Source organism: Chiloscyllium punctatum, chromosome 12 (assembly GCF_047496795.1).
Source record: "Chiloscyllium punctatum isolate Juve2018m chromosome 12, sChiPun1.3, whole genome shotgun sequence".
Taxonomy (NCBI): domain Eukaryota; kingdom Metazoa; phylum Chordata; class Chondrichthyes; order Orectolobiformes; family Hemiscylliidae; genus Chiloscyllium; species Chiloscyllium punctatum.
Genome location: NC_092750.1, coordinates 103,006,085 through 103,017,634, shown reverse-complemented (window position 1 = coordinate 103,017,634; position 11,550 = coordinate 103,006,085). Strand labels below are relative to the sequence as shown.

General features: G+C 43.7%; 1 non-coding gene across 1 annotated transcript; it reads left to right on the top strand.

Annotated features, from left to right (window-relative positions):
- The first annotated feature begins 7,118 nt into the window (after positions 1–7,118).
- Positions 7,119–7,200, top strand: trnas-gcu (transfer RNA serine (anticodon GCU)). The gene has a single exon. It is a non-coding gene; the product is annotated as a tRNA-Ser (tRNA).
- The last annotated feature ends 4,350 nt before the right edge of the window (positions 7,201–11,550 follow it).

Below are 11,550 nucleotides of genomic sequence, written 5' to 3'. Positions count from 1 at the left end.
TGAATTTTACTGAGGGAAGAGAGTCCACAGCCCATTTCTGTCTTTCCCTCCAGCTCAGCACCTTTCTCTCTCTCTCAAATAAATGACATTTGGAAAAAGGTCGCAATCAAAGTTGCTAGGTTCCAGCGGCCCTCTTGCACCTGGCTGTGCCCGTAAGAGGAAGCTTCAGAGCATATCCGTTTTACATCCCCTCATAATGCCTGCAAGTGGAGGGAAATGGCTGAATACTCTGCCATTAGAGACAGCTCAGTCCCCGAGGATGGCATACACAGCACCGTCTCGGTGGGGACATTCTGCCGATCAGACACAGTCCACTTTATTATTCAGATCATACCAGAGTGAGAGCGCTCGAGAAGGCCAATCGGTCACTCGTACCTGTGCCATCTCGGGAGTTGCAAAAGATTGGTGAAAGTGGAAAGTGGATTTGTTCACGTTTCAAGTGTTTCCGTGAAGCTGGAAGCAGAAGAAGATACACAGTGAAGCGATTGAGATCTGACTAAAGGAGCAGCAAATAAGTTGGATAGCGCAGTGGAGAGCTTTGAAGTATTGAGTTCTGGTTAATGGGACGATCATGCTTTTACTCGGCCATGCTGCTACAGAAGAAACTATGTCAGTGTCTCTCAACATTGTGATGTCACAGGCAAAAGACGCCGTTACACTGCAGGGAATTCCTTTTTCCAATGTGAGGGCTGTCCATATGTAAAGGTGGAGCTTATATATCGAATCCTTTCACATAAATAATTCCACTGCACCTCAGTGTGTTGTATTGTCTCCTTTCCACTTTACCTGTCATTGTGCCTACACTGAAGTTGATTTTCTCCTTGTGCGAGTCTTTTACAATCTGGGTGATGTGATGCAGTTGTACTGACCCATTTTCTGGCAGAATTTTCCACTTCATTTCAGCCCGCCCTAACTTCGCTATCTGATACTATTCCAGTTGTTTAGGTGTTAAGTGCTCATCCCAGATCCAGCCTGCCCTCACCCAAAATAAATGGAAAAATCAGTTACAGTGTGATCACTGATATCGAAGGATATCCTCATTCCAAGGTCATTGATAATTCCAAGGATAAAGTTAGGGCTGCAGATGCTGGAGATCAGAGTTGATGCTGGAGATCAGTGTGATGCTGGAAAAGCACAGCAGATCAGGTAGCATCCGAGGAGCAGGAGAATTCAAGTTTCAGGCTTAAGCCCTTCATCAGGAATAAGGCTTGTGAGTCGGGGCTGAGAGATAAATGGAAGTGGTGTGTGGTTGAGGGGAAATAGCTGGAAAGCAATAGATGGATGAATAGAACGGAGAATATAAGAGGTCAGAAGTGGCAGTGATGGAATGGGTCGAGTGTGCGGTGGCGAGTTGAAGGCTTATGCTTGGGGGAAATGAGGAAACTGTTCGAATTCACATTTATCCCGCGTGGTGTAAGGGTCCCAAGCCGGAATGTGTGGCATTCCTCCTCCAGGCGTTGGGTGGGTAACGGTTTATCCGTGGCGGAGGTCCAGTACCTGCGAGCCTTTGATTGGGGAGGAGGGGGAGTTGAAGTGTTCAGCCACGGGACGCTGAAGTTGGTGGGTGCGGGTGTCCCAGAGATGTTCTCTGAAATGATCTGCAAGAAGGTATCCTGTCTCCCTGATGTAGAGGAGAACACACTGGGTGCAACGGATGCAGTAGATTACATTGGTATTTGTACAGGTGAATTTCCAACGGATGTGGAACGGTCCCTTCGGGAGTTGGTTGGAGATGAGAGTTGTGTGGGTGCTAGTTTCACCCTCACTTTGGTGGCAGTCAAAGGTGCCAGGAGAAGTTTATGTGCTGGTGGGGGGAAGTGTCTTCCTCAAGAGGGGGTCGTGGAGGGAGTGGTCTTTCTGGAGTGCTGGCAGAGCTGGGTAGCGAAATATATCTCGGGTGGTGGCGTCTGTTTGGAGGTGGCATCAGTGGCAGAATATGATGCGTTTTATGCGGAGGTTGGTGGGGTGGAAGGTGAGCACCAGGAAGTTCTTTTCTTGTTGCGTTGACAGGCATGGGGTTCAAGGGTGGTGGTGCGTGAAGTGGAGGTGATGCACTGGAGGGCATTGTCAACTAACGTGGAAAGGCAATTTGTGACCGTGGAGGAAGGAGACCAACTGGGTCTTTCTGAGGTGCAATTGGTCATCCGGCGGAACAGATGTGGTGTAAGCGGAAGAATTGGGAATAAGGAATGTCGTTTTTACACGAGATAGAGTTGGAGGAGATGTAGTCTAGATACCTTTGGGAGTCGGTGGGCTTGCAGTATATGTCTTTAATTAGTCAGTCGCCAGAGACGGTGATGGAGAGGTCGAGGAAGGCGAAGGAAGTTGCCAAGATGATCCGGATAAATTTGAGGTTGGTGTGGAAGGTTTTGGTAAAGCTGGTGAGCTATTGAACCTCTTCGTTGCACCACCAAGTGGCGCCAATACATTCATCAATGTAACGTAGGAATAGGTGTAGGATGGTGCCTGTGTAACTGTGAAAGATGGACAGTTCTGCTTATCTGACAAACACGCAGACATAGCTAGGTCCTATGTGGGTGCCCATGACTACCAGTGTCGATGGAGGAAGTGGGAGATTTGGAAAGTGAAGTTGTTGATTGTGAGGACCAGTTCAGTCAAGTGGGTGAGGATGTTGGTGGAAGGGGACCTGTTGGGATGGTGTGAGATTAAGAAATGGAAGGCTTGCAGACTTCTGTCATTGCAGATGGATTTGTACAGGGACTGGATGACCATGGTGAATATCGCGTGTTGAGGGCCAGGGAAATGAAATTCCTGAAGGAGGTGAAGTGCATAGGGGTGTCACGAATGTAAGTGGGCATTTCCTGAACTGGGGAGAGAGGATTGTGTCGAGGTAGAAAGAGATGATTCGGATGGTACAGGTGCAGGATAAGACAATAGGTCGACTGGGGCAGTCAGGTTTTTGAATCTTAGGAAGGAGGTAGAATTGTGGAGTGCGCAGTTCCCGGACAATGAGGTTGAAGGTTGTGGCTGGGAGGTGCCCAAAGGTGATAAGATTGTGGATGGTCTGGGAGATGATGGTTTGGTGAGGGGAGGAGAGTTTGTGATCGTGGTCTGTAGGAGGAGGAGCCTGCGAGTTGGCACCTGGCTTCAGCTTTGTTCCTCTGCCCGACTCACAAGCCTAATTCCTGATGAATGGCTTATACCGAAATCGTCCATTCTCCTGCTCCTCGGATGTTGCCTGACCTGCTGTCCTTTTCCAGTACAATACTCTCCACTCATTCATTATTACTGTCTCATTTCACACTACCAGGTCCACGCTCTCTGTTTGATTCTAATGAGCACTGTTCTCATGGACTGCGACAAAATCTGCCAATCTGAAACAAAAACAGAAATTGCTGTAAAATCACAGGTGAGCTGGCAGCATCTGTGCAGATGAATCACAGTTAACGTTTCACATCCATTGGGTCCGTCTCTCCACAGATGCTGCCAGACATCCTGAAATATTCCAGCAACGTCTGTTTTTGTTTGATTTTCAACATCAGCCATTTTTTCGTTTTTGTTTTCTTGTTTTCTGCCAAATATGATTTGGCTAAAGATTATATTAAATGTTTTAAATATGACTACGATGGAATGGCCAGATCCACCAGCCGGCTCCTTTTATTTGGTTCACGTGACCAATGCCTTTCTACTTGGTCACCGCGCCCTACAGCTGCACTGCATTTAAATTGACAAAATTGTGGCATTCTCTCGGATTGGTAATCAGGAGCGAGATTGATTGAAATTATTGAAAACTTAAGATAATCAGATAAAATACGGGATATAAAACGGGAAAATGAAAGGCAAAGAGAGAACGGCGAATGATAATTTTTGACAAAACTAAAATATAATTGCTCAAGAATCAGAAAGTGCTTTCATTCACAAACATACCATAATATGGAATGTAATTTTTGGGACAACCAATGCAAGTAGATCTTAGCAAAATCTTAGTTTTAAAGTCTTGCTGCAACTGTTTCGGTTATAATGAACGCACACATGGGATTCAGTGCTGTAATGATCTCCTAAAATGGAAAAGGAAATCCTTGCCTTCCAGGATACATGGGGAATGTTCACTGATTCATCCCAATAATGGCAGGACTGTCGTCTGGAAGCGTATGAGTAAAATCTTTTAATGTTCCATGGAGCTTCGAATGAGCGGTGAAGGGAATGTCTCCATTCACAAATTAATCATTCAGTAGAATTCAGTATAGGGACCGAAGAAATGATGAACAAATTGAATAAGAACATGGACATACGATACCCAATAGGTACGACTATTACTATATGAAAACTGTTGATTTCAGATCCACGGTGGCCTTTGGTGATGGCATTTACTGTCCAGAACCAGTCTGCACTGGAATGACGGGAGACACACTATGAAGTATTTGAACTTCAGTCACCTTTAGAAATAGCTGAGACTGACTCCGGACACGGGGATATGGAGATGTTGGCCTTACAAACCTTTCAGACATTCCGTGGAAGAATAAAGGAAGTGATAGATAATTTTCGTCTCCATGGAGACGATGTTCATGAACTGGATAGATAGTAATTAACCTTATTGGAGTTTATAAATAGAGACGTCGTATTGAAAAAGCAAAGAGTTCATAGTGTAACTGTAAAATCTTTAGGTCACACTCAGTGGAAGCATTGTGTGTAATCCTTATCCTCATTCTCCACCAAAAGCATGTAAAGAAGTGAGAAAGGGCACAGACGCTGTTTCCTGGATAGCAAGATATTAGAAAGCCAAGTGACGTTGTTTACTAAGACATAAGAATATCAGAAAAGACACAACCGGTTTCATCGGGATGATAGAAAGAATGACGGAGTTTATACACGAGATTTGGAAATGCTGGAGCAAAAACACGCAAGTTTGATGTCAACAAATGAGATTTTCACATAACACGAGGTTTGAATGAGTAAATCGGGGAAAGTCCCTCTTTCGAGTGAAGCAATAACTGTCCTTTGAGCTTGAAAACCATTAGGGAATGATTAAGAAAAGTTTGGATGAGAGTTTCTTCCACTCAATAGAGTTATTTAAATCGTGAACGACTTTACAGAAGTAAAACGTAGAAGCTGACTTCAGAGTGGTTTAAAAGGTACACGAACAAACGAACAAGGAGAGAATTTACCATTGAGTGAAAGTCAGTATGGTTGCGTAACAATTTCGAATTTGTTGACTTGAGACACAAAGATATTTCATGAACACGTACAACTGAATAAGACTGAGTATAACAAGTTCATGGATTGGTAAGGTGTGGCGTATTATTCAAGGTGAAACTCGGTAAATGGAGCTGATGTCCTAAAATAACTGCATACAGAAGTTATATCCTAATGACTAGGAATTGAATCGTCACTTGGAGATGCAACACCTACTTTAAAGATTTGACCACATTCACATGATGTTATGTACATTTCGTACATTCTTAACTCCACCCAAGAAATCCACCAAGGAGAATGGGTCCTTTTGTATTGTTATCCCTCTGTACTTCTCTGCAGCACGCCAGTTAAGATAAAATATGCTCACACCAAAATTCAGTTCAATACAATATTCAAACTGTCCTATGTGATTTCTTTTTTTATTATTGCAACAACCTTTGTGAGTTTGTAACAAACTGTGTAACATGAAATCAGTTCAACATCTATTTTCCCAGAATTTAAAGCAGTGCACATTGGAAACGTTATCCATCTGGTGAAAAATCACCTTCGGCTCTCTCTCCACATATGTTTCTTCACGTTTTAGATACTTGCAGTATCTTTGTTGATCAAGGAGTCATTATCCAGAAGAGGTAGTTTCTCAATCCACAAACACGGGTATTTTCCCATAAACTTGGCTTTGCTCAATATCACCTTCTGTCCGTACCCCTCAACACGACGACAAATTAAAGCTGCTCCATGTGAGGCTCAAAATTAAAACTTCGGCACAGCACAGCTCACTATACTGGAACAGAGATACCGTGCACTGGTCACCTTCAGCACAGGAGCAACACATTAATGCTTACCTCCACATTCCTGGTTTTACTTTAACGTTTGGGAAACCGAGTTTCTCTGATTCCATGGCTAGTAACGGGGATTATATGATCATCTTCACCAGTGGTTCTGTCACCGAGTGAGGAAAGTGGTGAGTTACTCATTGTAAAGATGGGTAGATTGATGAAATGTACAATTTCATCTTTTGCCTTCATTAACTCATGAGCTTTTTATTTTGTTTTGCATCTGTAGAAATCTTAAAATCTTCATCTTGAACAGACTCAATGACAGTTCTTCATTGTGTCTCTGGCAGCAAATTTCATAGTGCAAACTCCCTCTGAATTCTTCCACCGCATTCCGCTGTTTGGGAAGTGTTCCTGTTGTGGGAAATGCACTTCCCCGTGTGTCACCTGCTGCTCCCAGTATGCGCTCTGGCGCTGCACTCATATCCCTTCTGACACTTGCTCACTGTGTTGCTGTGATCATACAGTGACTTGGTGTCACACGGCCCAGGAAAATGATACACATCAAGGTTTTTGCATTGTTGAGTTCAATTGTCAGTTTAGCCATATTTTGGATTTTGAAATTGTCTGTTCTGTACACAAGTTCGTGTCAAAAACATCTGAGCGGAAGTTAGGTCTTCGGAATAATGACATTGAGCACTATGCACTCTCCTCCAGTCTGGAAAACAATTCCTCACAGGCAGTTGAATAGACAATAGACAGCAGGTGCAGGAGTAGGCCATTCTGCCCTTCGAGCCAGCACCACCATTCATTATGATCATGGCTGAACATCCTCAATCTGTATCCTGTTCCTGCCTTATTCCCATAACCCTTGATTCCACTATCGTTAAGAGCTCTATCCAACTCTTTATTGTAAGAACACCTCCTGCTGTCTCGGGTTCTTCATTCCGTTGACTTCAAATTTCACAGAATTCAACTGACCTTGTTACATAGTCATTTCCTCATTTTTGTTCAGAAAAATGTGTGCACAGTGTGACAGTGGGAGTGCACTTGCCCCACAACCCAGGGGTCAGACCATCGTCTTGGACTGTGTTGTTTCTCATTTCACCAACACCAGGGAGAAACATCTGCTGCTCTGCATAATTTACGAAATTCAATTATTCATAAGGTCATAGCTTTTCGAGCGTCTGTGACGAGGTGGCCGAGAGGTTAAGGCGATGGACTGCTAATCCTTTGTGCTCTGCACGCGTGGGTTCGAATCCCACTCTCGTCGCTGTCATTAACAGCTTTCAATGGTGCTGTTTTCAGCTGTTGCATTAAAACTGGAGCTCCAACGGTCAGTTTATATGCTTTGTCGCTATTACAAAATCGCAAGGAATAGTTTGTGCCGTTTGACGAAACTGCATTGAAATGGAGGTTGCTTTGGAATAATGAAACGAAACGCGATTTTTTTTTTCATTACAAGCTGCTGTGAACGTTTTTTCGTATGAAAGACATCCAGGAAAATCAAATACCGAGAGCTGCGAAGTGCATGTTTATGCAAAGGGATTCTTAATGAATGTTTTGTCAGATGAAATCTGGAGGAGGTTGAGTCGAAGTAATTCATCCTGGTGAGAAGAGCACAGCGAAACAGCACAAAATAATGGAGATATTTCAAAGGGGCAGGGTGTGGGTTTAGGGGCACTGAGAACTGGGTGTAAATGCACAGTGGAGAATTGCCGCTGTGGGTGCCGTGCATGCGCACGGAGAGACTTACACATTGGTCTCGCCCTCGCTCCATGCTCTCGCCATTGATGAATGCTGGACATAAGGCACAGATAAACACAAGATGTGGGAAGCAAGCTCCTTCTCGTTATGCACACACTGGATGCATCACATTGAACCATGAACAACTGGAGAAATCAGCATGTTACCTATAGGGAGTGAAACTAAAGTGTGGATCAATAACCGTAAGATTCATGCAACATAAACATGAAAAATGATTTAAAATATAGGGTGTAGGGTTGCTCACTAAGCTGTAACTTTGATATCCAGACGTTTCATTACTTGGCTAGGTAACATCATCATCAGTGGCGACCTCCAATTGAAGCAAAGCTGTTGTCTCCTGCTTTCTATTTATATTTTTCTCCTCGATGGGGTTCCTGGGGTTTGTGGTGATGTCATTTCCTGTTCGTTTTCTGAGGGGTTGATAGATGGCATCTAGATCTAAGTGTTTGTTTATGGCATTGTGGTTGACGTGCCAGGCCTCTAGGAATTCTCTGGCATGTCTTTGCTTAGCCTGTTCCAGGATAGATGTGTTGTCCCAGTCGAAATAGTGGTATTTTTAACCCGTATGTAGGGCTACGAAGGAGAGAAGGTTGTGGCTTTTTGTGGCTAGCTGGTGTTCGTATATCCTGGTGGCTAACTTTCTTCCTGTTTGTCTTACATAGTGTTGGTGGCAGTCATTGCATGGAACTTTGTAGATGACGTTGGTTTTGTCCTTGGGTTGTACTGGGTCTTTTAAGTTGGTTTTTGTTTGAGAGTGTTGGTGGGTTTGTGTACTACTAGGATTCCGAGGGGTCTGAATAGTCTGGCTGTAATTTCTGAAACTTCTTCGATGTATGGTAAGGTGGTTAGGGGTTCTGGCTGTGTTTGGTCTGCTTGTCGTGGTTTGTTCTTGAGGAATCAGCGAACTGCATTTTTGAGTATCTGTTCTTCTCGAATACGTTGAATTGGTGGTTCTCCTCTGTTTTCCGAAGTTCGTCTGTGCTGCAGTGTGTGGTGGCTCGTTGGAATAGTGTTCTGATACAGCTTCGTTTGTGTGTGTTGGGATGGTTGCTGGTGTAGTTAAGTATTTGGTCAGTGTTTGTTGGTTTTCTGTATACATAGGTTTGTAGTTCTCCGTTGTCCTTTCTTTCTCCTGTGACGTTCAGGAATGCGAGTTTGTTGTCGGTTTCTTCCTCCTTGGTGAACTTTATGCCTGTGAAGGTGTTGTTGATGATGTCAAATGTCTCTTCTATCTTGTTTTGTTTTGTGATGACAAAGGTGTCATCTACGTAGCGGACCCAGATTTTTGGTTTGATTGTTGGTAGGGCTGTTTGTTCTAGACTTTGCATAACCGCCTCTGCTATGAATCCTGATAGCGGAGATCTCATGGGTGTGCTGTTGGTTTGTTTGTAGATATGTTGTTGAAAGTGAAGTGGGTGGTGAGGCACAGGTCCACTAGCTTCATGATGTTTTCGTTGGTTATGTGATTGATGGTTGTTGGTGCGTCTGTGATGGTCTCTTCTAAAAGTGTGGTGAATGTTTCCTTTGCCAGGTCGATGTTGATGAAGGTGAACAGTGCTGTTATGTCGAATGAGGTCGTTGCTTCTTCTTCCTCTATTTTGGTGTTTTTGATGATTTTTCGGAACTCCTGGGTGGAGTGGATGGAGTGCTGTGACTCTTCTATGAGGCATTCAGTCTTGCGTGTAGTCCTTTGGCCCGTATGTAAGTTGGTGTTCCGGGTAATGAGACTATGGGTCTGAGGGGGGCCTCCTGGCTTATGGATTCTTGGTAGTCCGATTCGACTTGGGAAACACCTTGATCCTGGGACAGTCTAAGCAAAGACATGCCAGAAAATTCCCAAAGGCCTGGCACTCCAACCACAACGCCATAAACAAGCACATAGATCTACATGCCATCTATCAACCCCGCAGAAAACAAACCGGAAATGACATCACCACAAACCGCAGGAACCCCATCCAGGAGAAAGATATAAATAGAAAGCAAGAGACAACAGCTTCCCTTCACATGGAGGTCGCCACTGATGGTGTTACCTAGCCAGGTCATGAAACGTCTGGATATCATACCTACAGCTCAGCGAGCAAACCTACACCTTAAACCTCAACCTGAGTTACAAACCTTCACAATCCTTGCGATTTAAAGTGTCTATACGCATATCAGTAATAGACTTTTTGATATAATACCCGTCTGGTTGAAAGAAGAAGACACCACATTTCAAGATGGATGACAACGTTACCAATGTTGTTTTGAAATTGAAATCTTTTTGATCATTTTACGCAGTGAACAAGTTCATTTTAAATAATGCAAACTACATTCTCTCACCTGGAATAAAAGTGTGTTTTGAATACAAACATTGTTCTTGTTAACTCGCAGTTAATCAACATGAAAAATAGGATGTAATTTTTATTAAGCATACATCAATTAGCACCATTATCTTACTTCGGATGGACTGCAGTATGCACATGCGAAATAAGGTTTAAGAAAGAATGACTTTTGGAAATAATGATTTGGTGGTGACTAAAAATAATATTCGGTTCTCATGATGTGGTTATTCCACCATTGGTCCAGTGGTGGGGATGTTCAGTGGGCAGTATTTCTATGATGGTATAGAAGTATGTGAGCTGCCAGGGATGGGATCTCCCACTTCATTTGGAGCAGCGTCTTTTGACGTGGACCAGAGAGCGTTGTGACATCAGTCTGGGAGTTCCAACCACTCCTGGAGCAGCTTCAGTTGACATGGAGCAGCAGGGAGCATTGGAACATCCGAATGCAAGATCTAACCATATTTCGAGCAGCTTCAGTTGACATGGAGCAAGGAGCTTTGCGAGATCCGTCTGGGAGTTCCACTCTCACCTGGAGCAGCTTTTAATGACATGTAGCAGCAGGGAGCATTGGGACATCAGAGTGATACATCCAACCTCAACTAGACTGCTTCTATTGATATGGAGGAGGGAACATTGGGACATCAGACTGGGAGCTCCAACCTCACAAGGATCAGCGAATAATGACATATAGCAGCTGGGAGCATTGGGACATCAGAGTGGTAGGTCTAGCCTGAGCTGCACCACTTCTACTAACATGGAGCAAGGAGCATTGGGACATCAGACTGGGAGCTCCAACCACACAAGGACCAGCTTTTAGTGACATGTAACAGCTGGGAGCATTGGGACATCAGAGTGGTAGGTCTAAACTCAACTGCACCACTTGTAATGACATGGAACAGGGAGCATTGGGACATCAAACTGGGAGGTCCAACTTCAAGTAAAGCAGCTTCTATTGACATGGAACAGCAAGGAGCATTGTAACGTCATGTTGGGAGCTCCAACATCACCTGGAGAAGCTTGTATTTACATGGAAGAGGAGGGAGCATTGGGATATTAGGCTGGGGGAAAGGATATTCAACTATTTTAATCTAAAGTAAAATATGTTTCGACACCTCATGTGTTAATTGATTTATGAAGAATCTTTCCCGGGAAAATAATTAATTCTTTAGATAGTAAAGACAAGTCCTGCAAATATTCAACTCAGGAAAACGCATTGGTACAGAGAGAAATGGGAGTGATGCTTCATGTCTTTGTCTTTTCATTTCTGGCCGACTCTGCGCTGGATTACATCATCGGAAGGACGTTTTCACTCATTTCCTGCAAATTCGGACAGGTCATTAACGATATCTAAATATAAAAATTAATGGGAATATGCGATGTTATGATTAGGCTGGAGTTTACCTCAAATTATGGTGAAAACGCATCAAAGTCAGTTGCAATTTCTAAGATCGCAGTGACCTCATTGATTGGCTGATCAGATTGTGAATGCTCGTTGTTTTGAGGCCAAATTGAAGTGAATCATGATGGTGATTATC